Source organism: Triturus cristatus, chromosome 2_1 (assembly GCF_964204655.1).
Source record: "Triturus cristatus chromosome 2_1, aTriCri1.1, whole genome shotgun sequence".
NCBI lineage: Eukaryota > Metazoa > Chordata > Amphibia > Caudata > Salamandridae > Triturus > Triturus cristatus.
The window spans coordinates 1,050,721,753-1,050,744,541 of record NC_140581.1 but is presented as its reverse complement, the minus strand read 5'-3'; positions in this window follow the sequence as shown (position 1 = coordinate 1,050,744,541).

The following is a 22,789-nucleotide window of genomic DNA, read 5'->3' as shown; positions in this document are numbered from 1 at the left end:
GCTGTTTAGGGTTGAGTGCCCATTGTGGAGAGGAGCAAGCACTACTCCCAGGACCGACGTGTCCCTTTTTGGGCCTCGCAAACTCACCGGCAGTGCTGCCGATTTCAGAACCCCATTTAAGTAGACGCGTTGCCCTGAGCAACAAAGGACGCTCCCACCCACATTTGTGCTGCACAAAAGAACACCCTGTGTGAGCATCCCACTACGAAAGGAGCCTCGTTACTATGAGTCGGCTGAACCTGTGGGTGGAGCCGACCCCGCATGCCATCATTGACAGTGCGGAGATGAGTGTCAGGATCGCAGATTCTCCACATCAGGACTCCCGCCTCCTGGTTGGGAACAGGTAGATCGCAGCTAATGCTGGGACCAACCCAAGCAATCCATTGCTGCCCTGCCTCCCTGCCAGCAAGACCCCGTGACGCGGGCCCCTTGGCAGGTTGGGAAAGATACTACCACTTCAAGACGGTACTTCTGAGGGTCCATTTAAAGCTCTCAGAATTTGCTGAGGTCTACTAGCAAAGGTACTGTGATCCTGGCCCAAGGTGCATTTCCTTGCTTGTGCTCTCTATTTTGAAAACCTTACCTTTTGGACACAACACGGCAGGGAGACGATCACCCCATGCCTCTGCTCTGGGGATGTCATTTCTCGCCAGTAGCAAAATGTGACCTCCTGATTTCAACTGCTACCTAGCATGGTGTTTAGTTCAAAGCCTGTGACATGCTTTATGGGGTGTGCTTATGTGATTTTTCCTAATCCTACACTGGAGTTGCACTGTGTGGTACCATAAAGCCTGAGTGGTCCTGTAGGTATTTCTTTGGCCTGTAATTGCTCGAGGACTGGTTAGGTAGCATGGTCATTTGTAAACTTCGTGATGTCTAAGAAAAGGGTAGGGGGAGAATTCAATGTGATCAGTGCTGGAGTCGGCCCCTTGCAGGATTTCAAAACACATAAATAAAAGGTATTGTCATTTACAATGCCAATAGCTCAAACTCTCATAAATGCGAGACCTATTGCATTGCAAATTCTTGTTGTTCTTGTAAGTGATGCGTTGGCCAGTCCGGTCCCATTTCAAGTTTGACAGGCATGGCTTCACTGAGTATATTGAATTTTTGTATTTGATTTATTACCGTAGAAATGCGAAGGGCAAATCTCACAATAGGTGTGAATCACAAGTGCTCTGTAAGGCCTGTCCTTTGCAAAGTAAGAAGTGAGGTTGAAGGGCGGGGCATTCGTGAACTGGTGGTCTTCCCTCAAAATGTGCATAGGTCACCTGCCCAGCTTTGTTTGACACATTAAACTGCGGCAGCCCCAGAAACATACGGTAATATACATAGCTCCCAGAGTGCGGACTCTCTAGGCACCCGTGAGTATAGGGAATCCCCCGGTAATGTGTGAGTGAAGAATGACAGGTGCCTTTGGGGGAGGGTGGGGGGGTTCATTCCAGCCGAGTGTGAGGGAAAACCTGATGCCCTAGAGGGGGCGGGAGGATGTTATCACTATGCAGTGTGCAGAGCAGAGCACAAGATCACACAGCTCTGCACAGCTCTGCATACTTCTGGCAGATATGCCAGGATTAGGCTTGTTTCTTGTCCGGAAATAATCCCCAGCTCCCTGCGAAGCTTACTCAGCACTTATTTCATGCACAGTTTATAGTTTCACAGATCACATAGATAGGGGCAGTGTTTATTTACAAATGCTCTGGGGGGCAGCACGGGAGGCGTTGCCATCCGCCGAACTGGAGGCGTTACCATCCGCCGAACTGGAGGCGTTGCCATCCGCCGGACTGGAGGCATTGCCATCTGCCGAACTGGAGGCATTGCCATCTGCCGAACTGGAGGCGTTGCCATCCTCCGAACTGGAGGCGTTGCCATCCGCCGAACTGGAGGCGTTGCCATCCGCCGAACTGGAGGCGTTGCCATATGCAGGACTGCTAGAACACACAAGGAAAACCAGAACCTTAACATTTTAATGAACTGTGCTTTAAAAGGTCACAGACTAGCAGCAAAAATCAAATTTCGAAGTTTTGGAAAATATGATATAATTCCATTCCTCTAGAGCAATATCAAGTTATGAGCCTTTCAGGAAACAGTGAACACTGTAGCGCTGGAAAACACGCCAGTGACACTAAGCGCTATATAGGCACCCCAGGCCAAGCAGCCAATGAATCAAGGGGGATGTGCCAAGTCATAAAACAAGGTTACTTACCATTGTAGATTTGCACACTGAAACATGGTGGTAATAGTGCTGGTTGTCTAGATGAACGACCTTGGGCTCCAAGATGCAGGTCGTTTCCTTTCCCTTTGGTCTGCTCCCCGAGGCGGAGGGGTGGGTTCACGTGAAGGGCTTTTATTAGATTTTTCCCGGGGTGCCAGGGGTGGGGATTAAGAGCAGAAGCGGCATGGTGGGATTTCATGTTAAAGGATGTGTAAAAGCATGCTATATTGATGCAAAGCCGCGATACCCTGGCTGGGTACATTGCGTTTGCAAACGAAGCAGCAGGCGGAGAGCGGTAAGCGTATGGATGAAAGTCCGATCTAAAGCAAAAGCAGATTTGGACGTTTAACGGGCTGCGGGCAGGCTTGTGATATGTTAAAGCGCATTCAACCGGGAAGAAGTCAAGGCTAACAGTTGCGTGTGTGCATAAGTTATATCTCGTCCGCTTTACTAACAACTCTGAAGACCTGGGTGCAAACCCGTTTTATGCATATCACTTGACCAAGTGTTGTGAGGGAGAGGAGTAGCTTGCTTCCCGAGCAAACGGAGTACTACCTTCTCCTGCAGGACAGCCAAAAGAAACCATTAGTGAAATCGCCATGGGAGGAAGGAGCCACACAAAGGAGGGGCAATTGCAGTAACAGACCAATAAGAAGCCAGCATTTCTGAATGCTGCAGCTAACAACCAATGGCAATGGGTGGGTTTGCCAAAGCCCCACAGAGAGATACAACAGGTCAGCGCTTATGCTTGACCTAAAAAGGGGAGGAGCCGGGTCTCGGGACAGATTAGTTACCCAGTCCGCATCACTGCGAGCAGGGAAACATATGTTTTCTCCCAACCAGCAGGAGCATTTTTAAATCATCTGCCTGGCTGGGGAAAACATGCCTTCTCTGCTTTCACTTATGCACCCTCACCATGTACTGCTAATTACCCTGTATATTACATCATTCATGATATCAGTGATAATATCACTGCAACATTTACAATGAAAGTATTGATAAGAAAACTGTGCATGGTGGGGGCAAGGGTCATAGTTACCTTAGGGCACGAGTTATAGTTACCAAAGATAACTATAACTTGTGAATTTCACTGGTTCTGTACATTTAAAACATTACGTTGTCACTGATATTCTCACCTAAATATAACGTTACTTTAATCTTTGGTTTTGGTTATATATGTTTTGCGCAGTGGCAGTTGCTATAGACAGGTCCAAGTTTGCATAGGAAGAGCTTTTTTTTTCCGCTAATACCCTTGGTGCCATTTTACAAAGCTCCACAAAACATTCCAAATAAAATTCATTGATATATGCTCCTTCCTGGAAAGTTTTGGGGTGATCTGTCAAGCAGGTGCAAGGCAAAGGGGGTCCCAGAGTGTCATTTTGGCATATTAATTCCCATAGTAAATTTTTGAAAGCGTCACACAAAAAAACAGCAAAACAGAATTACACCTAGGTTTGGGCAATGAACTCCGCTCTGGCGAGGGAGTTCACTGAGTTTTCCAACTCCACACTCCACTTGGAGCGAGACGTTTAGCAAAAACTCCACCTCCCGCTGCGTAGCGGAGTTTACCATTGCTCTCCACTTGTTTGGAGCCATCTGGTATTCAGAGAAATGCCAATCTGTGAGGGGAGCTGTAACTGGTGACAAGTCGGCCAATCATAGTACACTGGAAGGAATAATGAAGTGCTGATTGGCTGGAGTCTCCCCTTGCATCTGTCCAAGCCGTCTTCCGATAGTTGGCCCTTAGCCATCCCTCCCCTAGCTCCCTGTTGTCACACTAGCTCTGTGTGGAATCTGGCTTGGAGAAAGAAACACAATTATACAGTTGCTTTATGAACAAAACACAAACAATTGTTTTGTGGGAAAACTGTCGCAAGTTTTATTTGCATTTTCGTTATGCATGTGTATACAAACACAGGTAGGGTTAGCTTACGGGTGATCATAGAGTGAAGCGCTGTTGAGGACTAACCGCTGGCACCCATCCTGAAACAATCTACAGCCACCGGGCATTGCGTTGCCATCTTATTCTTTAACTGATGCTGTATCTTAGGTATTGGGGCTGCGGCCCAATACTTTCCAAACGTTTGCTGCACCGTGCCACCACGGAGCGAGATGAGGCCAACCCCCACCTGTCAGGATACCAACTGTCCTTTACGGGATGAAGGGGTCGCCGTCGCATACTTCTCATGGCCCCCTATGGCCTGAGGATCTCGTTTTCTCTTGGCGGCCCCTATCGCCCCTCTGATGGGAGGGGAATAGCTTGCCTTTTTTGCATAAAGATCACCCTGTAACTCCGCTTACAACGGTGTTGGTAGTTCTTGCATGCTTGTTTTGTTCTATTTCCTTGATGGGTGGGCGGGTGGAAATCTGTCTGCTGCCCGCGCGTTGGAAGGGAAAGAGGGGTTGCCCAGGTGAGTGTCCCTCCTATATACCCCCTGCTGCCGAAGAAGTGCATTGTCCCTGGGGGGAGGCGGTGTCCGCCGGAGATTGCCCCCCTTCCGGCCAGTAGGCATAGAAGAAATACTAACCCCCCTTTCAGGGGCAGGGGGGAATGCTAAGGGGGCGGTCCCCTCTATTGTCCCCCTGTGGAGAATGTGGCAATCCACCTAGCCATCGCACCCCTAGCCCCCTGTTGTCACACTAGCTCTGTGTGGAATCTGGCTTGGAGAAAGAAACATAGTTATACAGTTGCATTATGAACAAAACACAAACAATTGTTTTGTGGGAAAACTGTCGCAAGTTTTATTAGCATTTTCGTTATGCATGGGTATTCAAACACAGGTAGTGTTATCTTACGTGTGATCATAGAGTGCAGCGCTGTTGAGGACTAACCGCTGGCACCCGCCCTGAAACAATCTACAGCCACCGGGCATTGCGTTGCCATCTTATTCTTTAACCGGTGCTGTATCTTAGGTATTGGGGCTGCGGCCCAATTCTTTCAACCGTTTGCTGCACCCGTGCCACCACGGAGCGAGGTGAGGCCAACCTCCAGCTGTTAGGATACCAACTGTCCCTTACGGGTTGAAGGGGTCGCCGTTGAATACTTCTCACGGCCCCCTATGGCCTGAGGATCTCGTTTTCTCTTGGTGACCCCCTCGCCCCTCTGATGGGGGTATAGCTCGCCTTTTTTGCATAAAGATCACCCGTAGTACCCTCCAAGGCTCAGGAAGGCTTACCGCGACCTTGAGTCCCCCCACCTGTGTAGCCCTAAGGTTCAGTCCCCGCATCCTACTGTTCTCAGGGCCCACCTAATGTTCCTGACAAACACCTCGTTGCCCTGGTCTGATAGGTGAACACCGTCTGGCGCGAAGTAGCCTGGTGCCCTTGCGCATAGCAGGCCATGCCTTACGAGCCAAAGCCTGAGTTTTTGGTGAATTTCTGTATGGCCGCATTCAGCCTTCTCCTTGATGCCTCTACTCCTGAATGTGAGCGAGCCCCCCGCAATTCGCTTCTTGGTATTATCTCTGACCATATTATCTCACAAGGGGCTTATTCCGCTGCCAATCTGGGCAATGTGGTTCTCATGTCATGCAGTAGCTGCCCCCTCCCCAATGTGGTGAGGTCATTGCCCCCAGGTCTACGACTGGAATATCTGGCCCCTCATCACCTGTCGCACTGGCGTGCCTAATTAGGGGTTCCAGCATAGCCCACTTCATGCCCGGGGTGCCCTGTTGGGTCCGCTCCACCCCATCGCGCTTGCCCATCTCGCTGCCCTGACCGTAAAGGAGTGGCCGACCACCCAGACTCTTGTGGCTGTAAGTGATACAAAAGCAGGGGGGGGGGGGGTGAGTGCTTACCGTGCCGCGCACCTGTACCTGTTTCCCACTTCCAGGCCCCCCCCCTCCATTTGTGCGTGCCCCTGCGGCGCTTCTGTACAAAGCCTGCACAATTTGTGTTGAAACTTTTTTTTTTAACACTGCACCTCAAACCTCATCTATATATTGCACATGTAGATTCTACTTTAATAACATTGTACCATTTATAACACTTTACATATATATTTCCTTATTCACTGTTACATTCGCCATTGCCGTTTTAAAGTTTCATATAATCACACAGTGCTACTCGCCACCTCCGCAATTATTCATGTTTGCCAAGCCTGTGTGTGGTGGCCCCTGGACTTATGTAGACCATGTGCTTCTCAGATGTCCACCGCCCAATGCACATTATACTGTCGCGTGGTAGGCCTTCCCGAAACGCCGTAGTGGCTGCCCCTATCCTGAATGAATGCATGGAGTAAGCTCCCTTATCGTAAACCGCTTCCTTTAGGGCTTGATCTAGGATTCTGCTGAATTGTAATTTTGTCAGTGGTGAGCTGTCAGCGTGTATTAAGAAGTAGCCTGACGTGTCTGGGCGCGTCTGAAACCATCCCGTCCAGAGTTGGCCCGGGGCGGAGTCATGTGATGCAGTGGAACTTTCCCGCATGGGGTGAATAGTCTTGGCACAAGTTCATAGGCCAAAAGGGCCTTTTGTTTCATCAGACACTAGCTGATCCAGGCTAATGTCAAGGGCTATTGTGATATAGATGGGGTTCATCTATCAACAGTAGGGATGGATCTCTTTCTTCTACACTTCTAGGCGCTAGAGATGAGAGGTTGCAGGTAAGACCATAGCTGTTTGGTGGGGGGCTCTGGCAGCGACGGTGGCCACCTCCAGAGCTGTGGAAGAGTTACAGGGCGATCTGGAAGCAGGGCGTTACAGAAAGGTACCCTTGAGCGGCACCATAGGGGGTGCCAGAGCCAAATCCTAGGAGCCTCATGTGAGGTTCCTGGAAAACCGTGTCGGCGCCCCGTTAGTCCTTTGGGCGGTTGTGGGCCTGAACAACCGGGGGTTTGCTATGCTACGCTCCGCCTTGAAAGGGGCGTGAGTAATATGGGACAAAGTGTCACCTGATCCGGGAAGAAGATCGCCAGTAAGGGCAGCTCAGGTGGGGTTCGCCCCAGTGCTGCCTGGCTCATCAGGCGGGCAGGGGCCCAGTTGGTTGCCTGCCCTTGGATCGCCCGTAAGATAACCCACCTATTACATGGATGGCCTGTCTGTCGCCCGCGCGCTGGAAGGGAAAGATGGGTTGCCCAGGTGAGTGTCCCTCCTATATACCCCCTGCTGCGGGGAACGTGGCCATCCACCTTGCTGCCAGTTTAAGTAGCTTGTCCTTGGCTGGCTGTGCATTTGGAGGCAGCACGTCTCTGCCCGCGCAGATTGGCAAACTTTGTACGTCTCTGTACGCACGTTGCGTGCCTTACAGCCATTCGATCATTTGCCCCTTCTTGAAATGCTGTTGATTTATGTTCTTCCCCAGCAATTGATGGCATGCAAGAAACGGCCTGAATTAATTAGACGGTGAAGTCGAAGGTGCAGAAGTTGAAGGAGATCAGAGGGGGGCACAAGGCTTTTGTGCAAGCAGCCTGTGTTTTACAAGCAAGCTAAAATTGACTGAAAATTTCAGGCGTCTTTCTGCAGAGAGAAAGGGACCAATTCGCAATGGCAGCAACAATGGCGCAGACACCTCAGCAATTAGGAAGCACACATTAATTGGTTCAGCGTGCAGGTTTGTGGCACATTTTCCATTCAGTGCTATTCTTGACTTTCTACCTTGGTTAAAAAATTAACACAGTCCTGAGAATGTTGAAAATAAACCGAAAGCAAGTGTGTTCTTCGATTGCAGCCTTTAGAGGACTTGTGTTTTAATACATGACCTGTTATCATACTTTGTTGGGTCCGGGGCGTTGATTCTGTGCTTGATGTGTAAATAAATTAAAGGCAGGGGGAATGCTAAGGGGGTGGTCCCCTCTATTGTCCCCCTGCGGAGAATGTGGCAATCCACCTAGCCATCGCACCCCTAGCCCCCTGTTGTCACACTAGCTCTGTGTGGATCCTGGCTTGGAGAAAGAAACACAGTTATACAGTTGCATTATGAACAAAACACAAACAATTGTTTTGTGGGAAAACTGTCGCAAGTTTTATTTGCATTTTCGTTATGCATGTGTATGCAAACACAGGTAGGGTTATCTTACGTGTGATCATAGAGTGCAGCGCTGTTGAGGACTAACCGCTGGCACCCGTCCTGAAACAATCTACAGCCACCAGGCATTGCGTTGCCATCTTATTCTTTAACCGGTGCTGTATCTTAGGTATTGGGGCTGCGGCCCAATACTTTCAAACGTTTACTGCACCCGTGCCACCACGGAACGAGGTGAGGCCAACCTCCAGCTGTCAGGATACCAACTGTCCCTTACGGGTTGAAGGGGTCCCGTTGAATACTTCTCACGGCCCCCTATGGCCTGAGGATCTTGTTTTCTCTTGGTGACCCCCTCGCCCCTCTGATGGGGGGTATAGCTCGCCTTTTTTGCATAAAGATCACCCGTAGTACCCTCCAAGGCTCAGGAAGGCTTACCGCGACCCTGAGTCCCCCACCTGTGTAGCCCTAAGGTTCAGTCCCCGCATCCTACTGTTCTCAGGGCCCACCTAATGTTCCTGACAAACACCTCGTTGCCCTGGTCTGATAGGTGAACACCGTCTGGCGCGAAGTAGCCTGGTGCCCTTGCGCATAGCAGGCCATGCCTTTCGAAGCCAAAGCCTGAGTTTTTGGTGAATTTCTGTATGGCCGCATTCAGCCTTCTCCTTGATGCCACTACTCCTGAATGTGAGCGAGCCCCCCGCCATTCGCTTCTTGGTATTATCTCTGACCATATTATCTCGCAAGGGGCTAATTCCGCTGCCAATCTGGGCAATGTGGTTCTCATGTCATGCAGTAGCTGCCCCCTCCCCAATGTGGTGAGGTCATTGCCCCCAGGTGTATGACTGGAATATCTGGCCACTCATCACCTGTCGCCCTGGCGTGCCTAATTAGGGGTTCCAGCATAGCCCACTTCATGCCCGGGGTGCCAATCCAGCTTTCTCGTGCACTGTTGGGTCCGCTCCACCCCATCGCGCTTGCCCATCTCACTGCCTGACCGCGAAGGAGTGGCCGACCACCCAGACTCTTGTACCTGTAAGTGATACAAAAGCGGGGGGGGGGGGTGAGTGCATACTGTGCCACGCACCTGTACCTGTTTCCCACTTCCAGGCCCCCCCTCCATTTGTGCATGCCCCCGCGGCGCTTCTGTACAAAGCCTGCACAATTTGTGTTGAAACTTTTTTTTTTTTAAACACTGCACCTCAAACCTCTATATATTGCACACATGTAGATTCTACTTTAATAACATTGTACCATTTATAACGCTTTACATATATATTTCCTTATTCACTGTTACATTTGCCATTGCTGTTTTAGAGTTTCTTACAATCACACAGTGCTACTCGCCACCTTCACAATTATTCATGTTTGCCAAGCGTGTGTGTGGTGGCCCATGGACGTATGTAGACGTTGTACTTCTCAGATGTCCACCGCCCAATGCACATTATGGTGTCACGTGGTAGGCCTTCCCGAAACGCTGTAGTGGCTGCCCCTATCCTGAATGAATGCATGGAGTAAGCTCCCTTATCGTAAACCATTTCCTTTAGGGCTTGATCTAGGATTCTGCTGAATTGTAATTTTGTCAGTGGTGAGCTGTCAGCGTGTATTAAGAAGTAGCCTGACGTGTCTGGGCATGTCTGAAACCATCCCGCCCAGAGTTGGCCCGGGGCGGAGTCATGTGATGCAGTGGAACTTTCCCGCATGGGGTGAATAGTCTTGGCACAAGTTCATAGGCCAAAAGGGCCTTTTGTTTCATCAGACACTAGCTGATCCGGGCTAATGTCAAGGGCTATTGTGATATAGATGGGGTTCATCTATCAATAGTAGGGATGGATCTCTTTCTTCTACACTTCTAGGCGCTAGAGATGAGAGGTTGCAGGTAAGACCATAGCTGTTTGGTGGGGGGCTCTGGCAGCGACGGTGGCCACCTCCAGAGCTGTGGAGGAGTTACAGGGTGATCTGGAAGCAGGGCGTTACAGAAAGGTACCTCTGAGCGGCACCATAGGGGGTGCCAGAGCCAAATCCTAGGAGCCTCATGTAAGGTTCCTGGAAAACCGTGTTGGCGCCCCGTTAGTCCTTCGGGCGGTTGTGGGCCTGAACAACCGGGGGTTTGCTATTCTACGCTCCGCCTTGAAAGGGTCATGAGTAATATGGGACCAAGTGTCAAGTGATCCGGGAAGAGGATCGCCAGTAAGGGCAGCACAGGTGGGGTTCGTCCCAGTGATGCCTGGCTCAACAGGCGGGCAGGCGGCCCAGTTGGCTGCCTGCCCTTGGATCGCCCGTAAGATAACCCACCTATTACATGGATGGCCTGTCTGCCGCCTGCGCGCTGGAAGGGAAAAAGGGGTTGCCCAGGTGAGTGTCCCTCCTATATACCCCCGCTGCGGGGAACGTGGCCAGACATCTTGCTGCCAGTTTAAGTAGCTTGTCCTTGGTTGGCTGTGCATTTGGAGGCAGCAAGTCTCTGCCTGCGCAGATTGGCAAACTTTGTATGTCTCTGTACGCACGTTGCGTGCCTTACAGCCATTCGATCATTTGCCCCTTCTTGAAATGCTGTTGATTTATGTTCTTCCCCAGCAATTGATGGCATGCAAGAAACGGCCTGAATTAATTAGACGGTGAAGTCGAAGGTGCAGAAGTTGAAGAAGATCAGAGGGGGGCACAAGGCTTTTGTGCAAGCAGCCTGTGTTTTACAAGCAAGCTTAAATTGACTGAAAATGTCAGGCGTCTTTCTGCAGAGAGAAAGGGACCAATTCGCAATGGCAGCAACGATGGCGCAGACACCTCAGCAATTAGGAAGCACACATTAATTGGTTCAGCGTGCAGGTTTGTGGCACATTTTCCATTCAGTGCTATTCTTTTATTTCTACCTTGGTTAAAAAATTAACACAGTCCTGAGAATGTTGAAAATAAACCGAAAGCAAGCGTGTTCTTCGATTGCAGCCTTTAGAGGACTTGAGTTTTAATACATGACCTGTTAACATACTTAGGGGCATATTTACAACGAGGCGATAAAAAATTATCGCCGATTTAGCGGCTGTTTTCGGCCGAAAAGCGGCGATAATTTTATCGCTATATTAGCAAGGCCACGTTAACACGTGAAACCTTGCTTTGGCGTGGGGATTTCTAACGCCCAGCTTTGCATCTCTAATGAGATGCAAAGTGGGCGTTCCTCACCTGACATGATAGGAGAAATGTCGCTAAGCGACATTTCTCCTATCATCAAGCCCCACGCTATGAAGCATAGCGTCAGGAAAAGTAGCGATAACACCTGTTATCGCTACTTTCCTAACACCTGCTTCAGAACTGACTTAGCCATGATATCCTATGGAAGGAGGATATCTTGGCTAAGTTTGTGAGTCCCTATCAACAAGCTAATGTGAGATTATCGCTGGGTTTCCAGCGATAATCTCACGTTAGCCAGTTAGCGTGAGGATTTTTATCGCTATTGAGATAAGCGTTGCTAATAGCACGCTATCTCAGCGATAAAAATCCACGCTAGCCGGCGATAATTATCCTAGCGCTAAGTGCGCTTTGCGATAATTACCGCCGGTTGTTGTTGATATGCCCCTTTGTTGGATCCGGGGCGTTGATTCTGTGCTTGATGTGTAAATAAATTAAAGCTTTACTTTCAACTTTCAAGCAGAGTTTTGTCTGACAGAGGCGGCTAGATTATGATGACAAGAAAGCAGTCTACAATCCTTCTACCAGTGCAGTTATGTTCAGCAGACAGTCAGTTCTTATAACTGATTGATAATGCTTAACACAAAACATATTTAAGCTGTAAGGAACTCTGTATGTCCCTGCCAAGTGATGGTGGCCCTTGCTGCGCTGGTCTGCTCAGAGTGCAGCATGCTCTGCTGGTAAATGCGTGAGGGCGGTTATGTGGGCAGGCTGCTACGGATTGGCTATCCTAGCCTGAAGTGTGCGCTGCTGATTATGTATCAATAATATCTCCACCGGACTCAAGTCATACAGGACCGGACTGGGAACCAAGGGGCATATTTACAAGCTGGCGATAAAAAATTATCGCCGCTTTTGCGTCCGTTTTCGGCCGAAAAGCGGCGATAATTTTATCGCCTAATTAGCAAGGCCACTTCTAACTCGTGAAACCTTGCTTTAGCGTGGGGATTCCTGACGCCCAGCTTTGCATCTCTAATGAGATGCAAAGTGGGCATTCCTGACCTAACATGACAGGAGAAATGTCGCTAAGCGACATTTCTCCTATCATCAAGCCCCACGCTATGAAGTATAGCGGCAGGAAAAGTAGCGATAACCCCTGTTATCTCTACTTTTCTTACACCTGCTTTAGGACTGACTTAGCCATGATATCCTATGAAAGGTGGATATCATGGCTAAGTTTGTGAGTCCCTATCAGCAAGCTAACGCCACACTACGTGAGATTATCGCTGGGTTTCCAGCGATAATCTCACGTTAGGCAGTTAGCGCTTGGATTTTTATCGCTGAGGAGATAAGCGTTGCTAATAGCACGCTATCTCAGCGATAAAAATCCACGTTACCCGGCGATAATTATCCTCACGCTAAGAGCGCTGAGCGATAATTATCATCAGGTGTTGCTGATATGCCCCCAAAACCGGCCCTGGCAAAGTGCTCGGCCGCCCCCCCCACCCGGGGGGTTGGGGTTGGGGCCAAGCTCTTTGCCAGGGCCGGTTTTCGGCCGATTTTCTTACAAGGCCGATTTTGCAGCTATGCTGCAAAAACGGGCGTGTAACAAAAATGGCCCCCAGGGGCCCAAAACAGGCCCCCACCCGTGTGGCCGACCGAGGGATTGCCTGTTTCCTGCTACGGCCAGTCCGGCATTGAAGTCATATCGTGCACTACTGGTGATCGGAACTTAAACATGCAGGTCTCTTGTCCTGGAAGATGAACCCGGAAGCGCTAAGGAGATAATCTCACGTTAGGCAGTTAGCGCTTGGATTTTTATCGCTGAGGAGATAAGCGTTGCTAATAGCACGCTATCTCAGCGATAAAAATCCACGTTACCCGGCGATAATTATCCTCACGCTAAGAGCGCTGAGCGATAATTATCGTCAGGTGTTGCTGATATGCCCCCAAAACCGGCCCTGGCAAAGTGCTCGGCCGCCCCCCCCACCCGGGGGGTTGGGGTTGGGGCCAAGCTCTTTGCCAGGGCCGGTTTTCGGCCGATTTTCTTACAAGGCCGATTTTGCAGCTATGCTGCAAAAACGGGCGTGTAACAAAAATGGCCCCCAGGGACCCAAAACAGGCCCCCACCCGTGTGGCCGACCGAGGGATTGCCTGTTTCCTGCTACGGCCAGTCCGGCATTGAAGACATATTGTGCACTACTGGTGATCGGAACTTAAACATGCAGGTCTCTTGTACTGGAAGATGAACCCGGAAGCGCTAATTCAAATTAGGCCCATGATCTCAACACCCCCACCCGGGTTTCAACTGTTCGTCACCCCCACCCCAGCTTTCTGTAAATTTCCAAATACTGCCATCCTCACACAGCACATTTATATGAAGAAAATCAATACACTGATACTCGTTTGGCTTTTAAGCATTTCTTAAACATTTTCGTGAAGCTAGAATCTTTTTTTCAAACCCTTAAGGTAGACATAGGTGGATGTAGGGAAGTCTGTTGGTTACAGTCCCATTAGCCGGGGCTTTAAGTGGGATGAAAAAACTGGGGGCCTCTTAAAGGGGCGTGGCCAATGTGATTAAGGGAGTGGCTTAAAAACACCTAAGCTAAAAATCTGTGCTTAACATAGTATGCCGCGCGACTTGTATTTTGCTGTTTTGGTCATTGCATCCAGATATATAATACAACAAGTAACATCATACCCACAACAAGTCAGGACTATTGACTTTGTCGAGTATTGTCAGCTGCATAAGATAAATGAGCAGCAACTATGGCTTGTGTATACTATTGAAAAAGCTTCCACTTAAAGCCAAGGTGACACCATTCTGCTCCTGAGTTTCACCAAGAGAAGGGAAATCCAGAGAGAAGGTGACTCTCTGGATTTCCCCACCACTACAATGCTTACCTGACATGACGTCATGCCGTAACTTCTCCACTAGCGAGAAGTGAGCAGTGTGAGAACGCGCACATCGACGTATCGGCTGTCACTGCCGTCCTGAAAAAAATGGACCGACTGTGCCAGGGCACAAAACAGAGCCAGATAACGAAGCAATTCGAGGCCCCCTTTAAACAACTGCCGGTGCTCAGCACCGGTGAGACCTGGCCCACTTAAAGCCCTGCCGTTAGCTTTTGGGTTAGTCGATGGAAAGAATGGCCCGGTTGAACCTAGGAGGTCCTCCTCACCTTCCATTCTTCACCCCAGAAGGGTTTTCCTATCCTGGACTTCTTGGTAAACACTGATCATTCAAGGCCGGCTCACTCTGCTGACTGTTGTTGTTTTCAGCTGATGTCTTTTCTCTTTTGCTCAGCATCCTCCATTGTTCTCCTTTGTGGCCTTGGGCCAGTAATAAGATTAATGGCCGCTCCTCCTTTTGTTCTCTGATTTTCATGGTTTACACTGTGCTGCTTTGTTGCATTTAGGAGAAATGCTAGGATTTGGATGCCAGTTGTGTGAAAGATAGCAAGGAAAACACAAATAGTGGTGGCCGAGCAATACTCCGCCCGCACCTGGAACACTGCGGAATTTCTGCAACTCCACGGAGTGAAACTCCGTCCAGGCCTAATTACACCAAAGATGGAAGAAAGTTAGAACTTTATTCAGAGAGTGTTTTTTTTTTAATTTGGTGTTAATCCGTTTAGCTGTTTTTGAGTTAATGACGTTTAAATAGATGTTCAGGGTGGTCATGAAGGGGTTAAAAAATTAGACATATCTGAATGGTTAGCCCCGCAGTAGTCTTGTGGTATCATAAATTTAAAAATGAAAGGCTTCTTACTAGTTGAGAGAGTCTTTTCTCTCGTCTGTGTTTTTGGACTCTTGAAATGAGACCAGTCCCATGAGACTGAATGATCGGAACGACTGGCTGACCACAAGCAGAAGAAAAATGTTGTGTCTGTCATTACAGAATACAGGGACTCGGACCCTGTCTCCAGAAGTACTGAAACAAGCATTGGCATAGCCAGTAGGTCTCGCCTTTGGGACCTTATAAGTGTTTAGCCATGCAACAGTTGCATAACTAAATACTTCTAAGGTCCCAAAAGCGAGACCTATTGGTTATGCCAAGCAGCCGTGCGGCCGCAAAAGTGAAAGTGATCGCGATCAAACATCAAAGCGGCCTCGAAAGTGAAAGCCCGCGCACTTGCACTGTAGCTCTAGGCTGGCCTGGTAGCACTTTTTGGAGCCCTCACAATAAGTCTCGCCAGACCAGCGCATGCGCTTGGTCAGGCAAGACCTAAAAAACAAAATGGGACAGGGTATGGACTCCCTAACCACTTGGCACTCATGGGGGAGACCCAGAGCGACCCATCCCCTAAGGGCCCAAAAATAATTGTAAAAAGGTTTAGTATCACAGGTACAGTGGTACTTTCAAGCAACCCAGTGAGGCCCTCCCTGAGGTACTGGTGATGTGTTGTCACCATTTTATCATTTTTGATTGATAACATGTTAATGCACATCACACATAATCATTGCTTTCTTTTTCTAGGCAGGATTTTATATTCAGATTGACTATAATTAGTGATTTTGCACTAATAATTAAACATAAAGTATGGCCACATTAAGTTAGCCATAGTCACTGTAGGCCTTGATTTTAAAGACTCCTTCTTAAATAAAGTGTTGTGTTTTTGCTTACTGTTCATAATCTTGTCCCCTTCAGAAGGCAAGTTTCGCCTGTGTGCTCATTAGAACTGTGCTGTTATTGTTGAATTCTGTGTGGAGGGCAATGAGTGTATCTTTTAATAAGCTGAACAGTAAATCTTAACACCTGTATGTGAGAGATGTACCCCCAGTACACAATATCTATGAAGGCCATAAAGCTGAAATCTTCCATTGTATGAGTCATGAGAAAAGAGCAGAGACCATGGGCCCGATTCACAGAACTAACTTAAGACAAAATCCTAAACTTGCTACCATTTTGGTATTCACAGAAGGCACTTACTCATTTTGGTATTCACAGAAGGCACTTACTCATTTCGGTATTCACAGAAGTTAGGAGTCCTAACTTTAGGACTCCTAAATGCCCTCTGTGAATACCGAAAGTCTTAAAATTAGGATTTTTCTCAGTTAAGTAGTAGTATAGTTAGGACTCCTAACTTTAGGACTCCTAAATGCCTTCTGTGAATACCGAAAGGCTTAAAATTAGGATTTTTCTCAATTTAGTAGTCCTAAATCTAAATTTAGGACTACTAAATTGAGAAAAATCCTAATTTTAAGACTTTCGGTATTCACAGAAGGCATTTAGGAGTCCTAAAGTTAGGACTCCTAACTTCTGTGAATACCGAAATGATTAAGTGCCTTCTGTGAATACCAAAATGAGTAAGTGCCTTCTGTGAATACCAAAATGGTAGTAAGTTTAGGATTTTGTCTTAAGTTAGTTCTGTGAATCGGGCCCTGGGAGTTTGTAAAAGCCTCGTTTTGATTGGTTCCCTCTTTGTGGGAACAGTAGGGAGTGTCTAGACTGTTGAATTCTATGTCTTAGTTGTGCACCACTGAGTTAGACAGTTAGATTTGCTCCTATCCACCTTGGTTGGCAGATGCCTCTCTTGAGAGCCGATGTTTATTCCATTACTGTTCATAGGGTTAATATCTTGACCAAACACAGTTCTCTGTCTGATTGGAACCTTCATTTAGTTCTGCTTAGAGGCTTCATTTTGCAGACATCTGCTGCTGAAACTTCCTTGACTCTACCTCTGAAACCTTAGCTTAGTATGAGGGGGTTATCCTTCAAGGGAACCAAACTTTCACGATTTACTTAGAACAAGCTATAACTAACTTGACATTGTATTTTCTATTCTGGCTTGATTGGATCATTGATTCTATCTCTAAATAGATTATTATTGATTTATGAATAGTTTGACTGTAGTTTGTAGTTTTGCAAATCTGCTAATAAACCCTCATTGTTTGTAAACCTAAAACTGTCATTTTTGTGGGGCAAAATGTGCTTCACTGTTGTTGATATGTTATTGAACTGCTGATGTGAAGCCTTAATTTGAGACAGAGATCCTTCTACTGAGTACAGTTGGGATTCGAAATTAGTTTCAAGTCTTTTCACAGTGCAAACACTGGCCTTTTTCCTCCACCAGTATTGTGATACTCCCATGGAGTACCCGGATACAGTAAAAAAGTTAAAACTTTAAATAAATGATCTTGTAGGGTGGTATCTACAGGGGATTGGCTCCTGCAGCGGGGTGGCGCAGGGCCTGTCATGCGACAAAACCTATGCTCCTTACAGCCTTTGGCAGTGGTTGGTATGGTGTTGGATGACAGCGGGGAGCTGGGAGCATGGCCTACCTAGAACCCAAGCCCTGCAGCCAACCCCGCAGATGCGCACACCTTTTGGCCATGTAGGGCTGCAGGGTTTGCTGTTTCTGGATTGTCGATCACAGGGCCTGGTCAAAGGCCATACACAGAGGAGGATAAGGTGCCAGCAGCAGGTTGGGCAGCTGTGTGCAGCAGTGTCAGACACCCACTTGGAGAGTTGGGTGAACCAGGCCCTGTAGCCAATCTTACACTATTCACAGACAAGGGCCATATGTGGCAGGTGTTGGCTGCACACGGGGTATTGGGTGCAGGGCCTAGCTGCAGGCTGCTAGCTGTAGGTTAGGCCCTGCACCAACCCACACTGAGCACAGCTAAAGGCCACGCACAGTGAGCCATTTGGCACCCGTGGTGAGTTGGGTGCAGGGCCTAGCCAGTGGCCAAGCCCTGCAGTCAGCCCACCACTTTGTACAGCCAAAAGCTGTGGGAGTTGAGTAAATATAATAACAAAACAGAAATTCACTGAAAAATCTGAGAACAAAGTGATATAGTTAGGTGTGGTAATAAGATTTCATCTTACATTAGAAGAAAACTCAGCATTTCACTGAAAAAACAAATGTTAAAGTGACATTATAGTTAGGTACGATAATATAATTTTACCTTACATTGAGAAAACCCTGGAATTCACTGAAAATTAACTGTCCTTGGAGTTGGAGTTGACAGTGTCCAGGTAAAGTATATACATGTGTAGATCATAGAGAGGAAAAATCAGTGGGAGAGTTTAACGGAGTCAACAAAGGCAGGATCTCAGCAATTATTTAACTCTGCAGCTGTTGCACTTATTTATAATTATGGATTTAGTATATTTGCTACTTAATCCACATTCTGCTGCTTAAATTGCAGATTTAAAAAATGTATTCCTAGTTCAAATTAATCAACGACTACTAAAAAGAAAAATGCATTGTTCGGCACAGTGCCAGACCCTTTTCAAAGGCTAATTGATCATCTTTCTTTTCCTACCTGATATTTTTTTAGGCATTGAACTGGTACTGATGAAGTGAAACATTTGCCAAGACAGCGTTAATGAAGCATTGTAGTCCACTCTCAAGAACTGTAAAAGGTGCAGAACCTGAGTTATAAGACCAAGCTGCGGGCTTTTATATAGCCAGAGGCAGAAGGTATAAAACGCTATATGTACATTCCACACAATGAGAGAAGGGAGGAACAGAAAGCAAACACTGGAATATTGGAGCAGAATGTCTAGCCATTATTGGCCCTAAGCAGCTTAAAATAATGCTGCCACAGAATGTGACTCACGATACCACTAAGGCCCTACCACAAGTGGCCAATGAAATGTTAGTGTGCTCTATAAATCCTGTTGCAGGACACAACGGAAATAAGAGTTTTTCCCCCAAAAAGGGCATGCTCACAATTTTGACAGGTAAGTTTCCATAGGTTAAGCCTTTTAAAATGTGCATGGAGAAAAATACTCACTGATTACCTGAAAAATTAAATTCTGATTCCATGAGTACCAAAATTTGCATATTATTACCCAAACACTTTAATTGGTGTTATTTATCACACGCGATAATTTCTGACACGCCCAAGACAGAATATATCAGATGTGGCAAATTTTACACCGAGCACTGGGTCACTCACAATGATGTCCATATTGTAATCCTTTCCTTGCAGCATAATTTAGTCATACCTGCTGCACCCTGTGTAACTTTATTTGTTTTCGATTAACTAAAATCTTACAAAAAGAAAAAACAATTATAAAACTTCAAAAGAGTATAGGCTCTGAACATGATTAAGCAAAAGACACACAATTGATGGACGGAATGCAGAACAAATCAAAACATTCACCAGCAGTCAAGAGATCTGGGTTAGGTCCATCATTCTGTTGCTCACCATGCCACCCCAGTTTAGAACTGGCCATATGCAAATCAGTCTTGACCCTGTGCCTCATGGGAACAGTCCAACCTGAACTGCCAAGCCAGGTCTTCCCTGGACTGGAAACAAGCCTCCTAGGACCGGTTTCGGGGTTTCACCCCTCATCAGCCAGAATAGCTTGATTCCAGGGGCACAGTGAGCCCAGGGCCTACATCTGGGCATACCTGGCGCACTTAGGGCAAGAAAGCAAAAGACACACAATTGATGGACTGAATGCAGAACAAATCAAAGCATTCACCCCCAGTCAAGAGATCTGGGTTAATTACATCATTCTTTTGCTCACCATGCCACCCCAGTTTAGACCTGGCCATATGCAAATCAATCTTGACCCAGTGCCTCTTGGGATCAGTCCAGATCGAACTGCCAAGCCAGGTCTTCCCTGGACCGGAAACAAGCATCCTAGGACCGGTTTCGGGGTTTCACCCCTCATCAGCCAGGATAGCTTGATTTCAGTGGCACAGTGAGCCCAGGACACACATCTGGGCATACCTGGCGCACCAAGGGCGAGAAGGCACAAGACACACAATTGATGGACGTAACGCAGAACAAATCAAAACATTCACACCCAGTCAAGAGATCTGGGTTAAATCCATCATTCTGTTGCTCACTATGCCACCCCAGTTTAGACCTGGCCATATGCAAATCAGTCTTGACCCTGTGCCTCATGGGAACAGTCCAACCCAAACTGCCAAGCCAGGTCTTCCCTGGACTGGAAACAAGCATCCTAGGACTGGTTTCGGGGTTTCACCCCTCATCAGCCAGAATAGCTTGATTCCAGTGGCACAGTGAGCCCAGGACCCACGTCTGGGCATACCTGGTGCACTTAGGGGAAGAAAGCAAAAGACACACAACTGATGGACGGAATGCAGAACAAATCAAAACATTCACCCCCAGTCAAGAGATCTGAGTTAAATATATCATTCTTTTGCTCATCATGCCACCCCAGTTTAGACCTGGCCATATGAAATCTGTCTTGACCCAGTGCCTCATGGGAACAGTCCAGCCCGAACTGCCAAGCCAGGTCTTCCCTGGACCGGAAACAAGCATCCTAGGACCGGTTTCGGGGTTTCACCCCTCATGAGCCAGGATAGCTTGATTCCAGTGGCACAGTGAGCCCAGGACCCACATCTGGGCATACCTGGCGCACTAAGGGCAAGAAGGCAAAAGACACACAATTGATGGACGGAATGCAGAACAAATCATAACATTCACCCCCAGTCAAGAGATCTGGATTAAATCCATCATTCTTTTGCTCACCATGCCACCCCAGTTTAGACCTGGCTATATGCAAATCAGTCTTGACTAAGGGTGGGTGACAAATTCCGTTCCGATCGCGGAACTTGCAAAATTTTGGCATTTTCATGTTCCCTCCGGAATGCGAAAATGACGAAACCTCTGCGTTTCACGACACGGAACGAAAATATGCAGGGCAGGATTCATTCTGGCACGATGCTCCTGTCACTAAACCTCAACAGGAAGCACTTACAGATATAAATAAAGCAGGTGCCCGAGTTGAAGGTCAAATTAAGTAACGCATTAATCAGCACAAAACATTTGTGAGCACGGTCGAGGCTAGGCAGGTGTGCTTTCTCCCCATATCTACCGTCAACAATTTGCTGTAATCCTTGATGGAGCTCTGTGCACCCATGAGTTTCTCGAGCGCAATCCCCGTGTAGTTCCTGACACCAGGAGGTTCTGTCTCCTCATCTGCTGCTCTGATTGATATCTGGCCCTTTATAAACAAGAGGCATGTGAACTGCATGGAAGCCTCGCCCGTTTGGCCCCAGCCCACACACCAGCGGTGTGCAACGTCTTCCCGCCCTTTCCCCCACTATGATGGACAGCTCACTCGAGGGACCCCGGTGCCAGTCGGCGCGGTGGCCACGTTACAGACACACATGGTCGCTGTAGACAACTCTTCTGGCCCTTTACGCAGCTGTAGTGTAGGAAAAGCACTATACATTTACCCAACGAGGTAGCACTTACTGATTAGCCAGTAGAAAGTACTCCAGTTGAGTAAGGGTATTGCACAAAACAGTGGCATCTTCTTGGGTAAATATGCAGGGTAGGATTCATTCTGGCACGATGCTCCTGTCACAAAAATTAAACCCCAACAGGAAGTACTTACAGATATAAATAAAGCAGGTGCCCGAGTTGAAGCTCAAATTCAGTAACGCATTAATCAGCCCAAAATCTACGCGAGCACGTGAAATTTCAGATGTTCGTGGAGATTTTTTGCCGTTTCGCAAAATTTTGCAAAAGGCAATTTCGAAAATTCCGCCCACCCCTAGTCTTGACCCTCTGCCACCTGGGAACAGTCCAGCCCGAACTGCCAAGCCAGGTCTTCCCTGGACCAGAAACAAGCATGCTCGGGCCGGTTTCAGAGTTTCACCCCTCATCAGCCAGGATAGCTTGATTCCAGTGGCACAGTGAGCCCAGGACCCACGTCTGGGCATACCTGGCACACTTAGGGCAAGAAAGCAAAAGACACACAATTGTCCATCATTTGTTCTTTTTGCATTTGTCACCCTGAGTGGGACGGGTATGCCCAGACGTCCATGCCACTGGAGTCAAGCTATCCTGGCTGATGAGGGCTGAAAGCCCGAAACCGGTCCTAGGATGCTTGTTTCCAGTTCAGGGAGGACCTGGCCTGCCAGTTCGGGTTGGACTGTTCCCATTGGGCGCAGGTTCAAGACTGATTTGCATATGGCTGGGTCCAAACTGGAATGGCATGGTGAGAAAAAAAATGATGGCTTTAGGCCCAGATCTCTGTACTGGGGTGAATGTATGACATAGTTCTGCATTCTGTCCATAAATTGTTGTTTTTGTATTTGTCACTCTGAGTGGGACGGTGTACTGCTCGATTTTTCCGGTCTTATTGTGTTGAAGGGTGATTTAGGTGACTTCAGTCTCTTCCCATTCAAGTCTAAGGGTTAGAGTAGTGTATAGAGCCTATTTATTAGGCACTTCGACATGATCCTGTGTTCTTCCCCATAGATCAGGGTTTGCATACATATCCTAGGGGATAGATTCGTTAGCATTAGGGGTAATCTGTTCTGTAGTGAGGGTATTTCATGGAGCCGTGCTGAATTCAGGCCTGGTAGGCCTTAAACGGGAGAGACTCCATCTTTCCTCCTGCTCTGGCAGCTTGGGATGTTTCTAGGTCATAGGCAGTGTTTTAGTTAGGAGGTGTTATTCGCTTGGAGAGAACCGGTTCAGGCCGGCCCTTATCGAAGGATTGTATTTTTCTTCATGCCGAAGACACTACATCAGGCCGGCCGGCTGGGAAC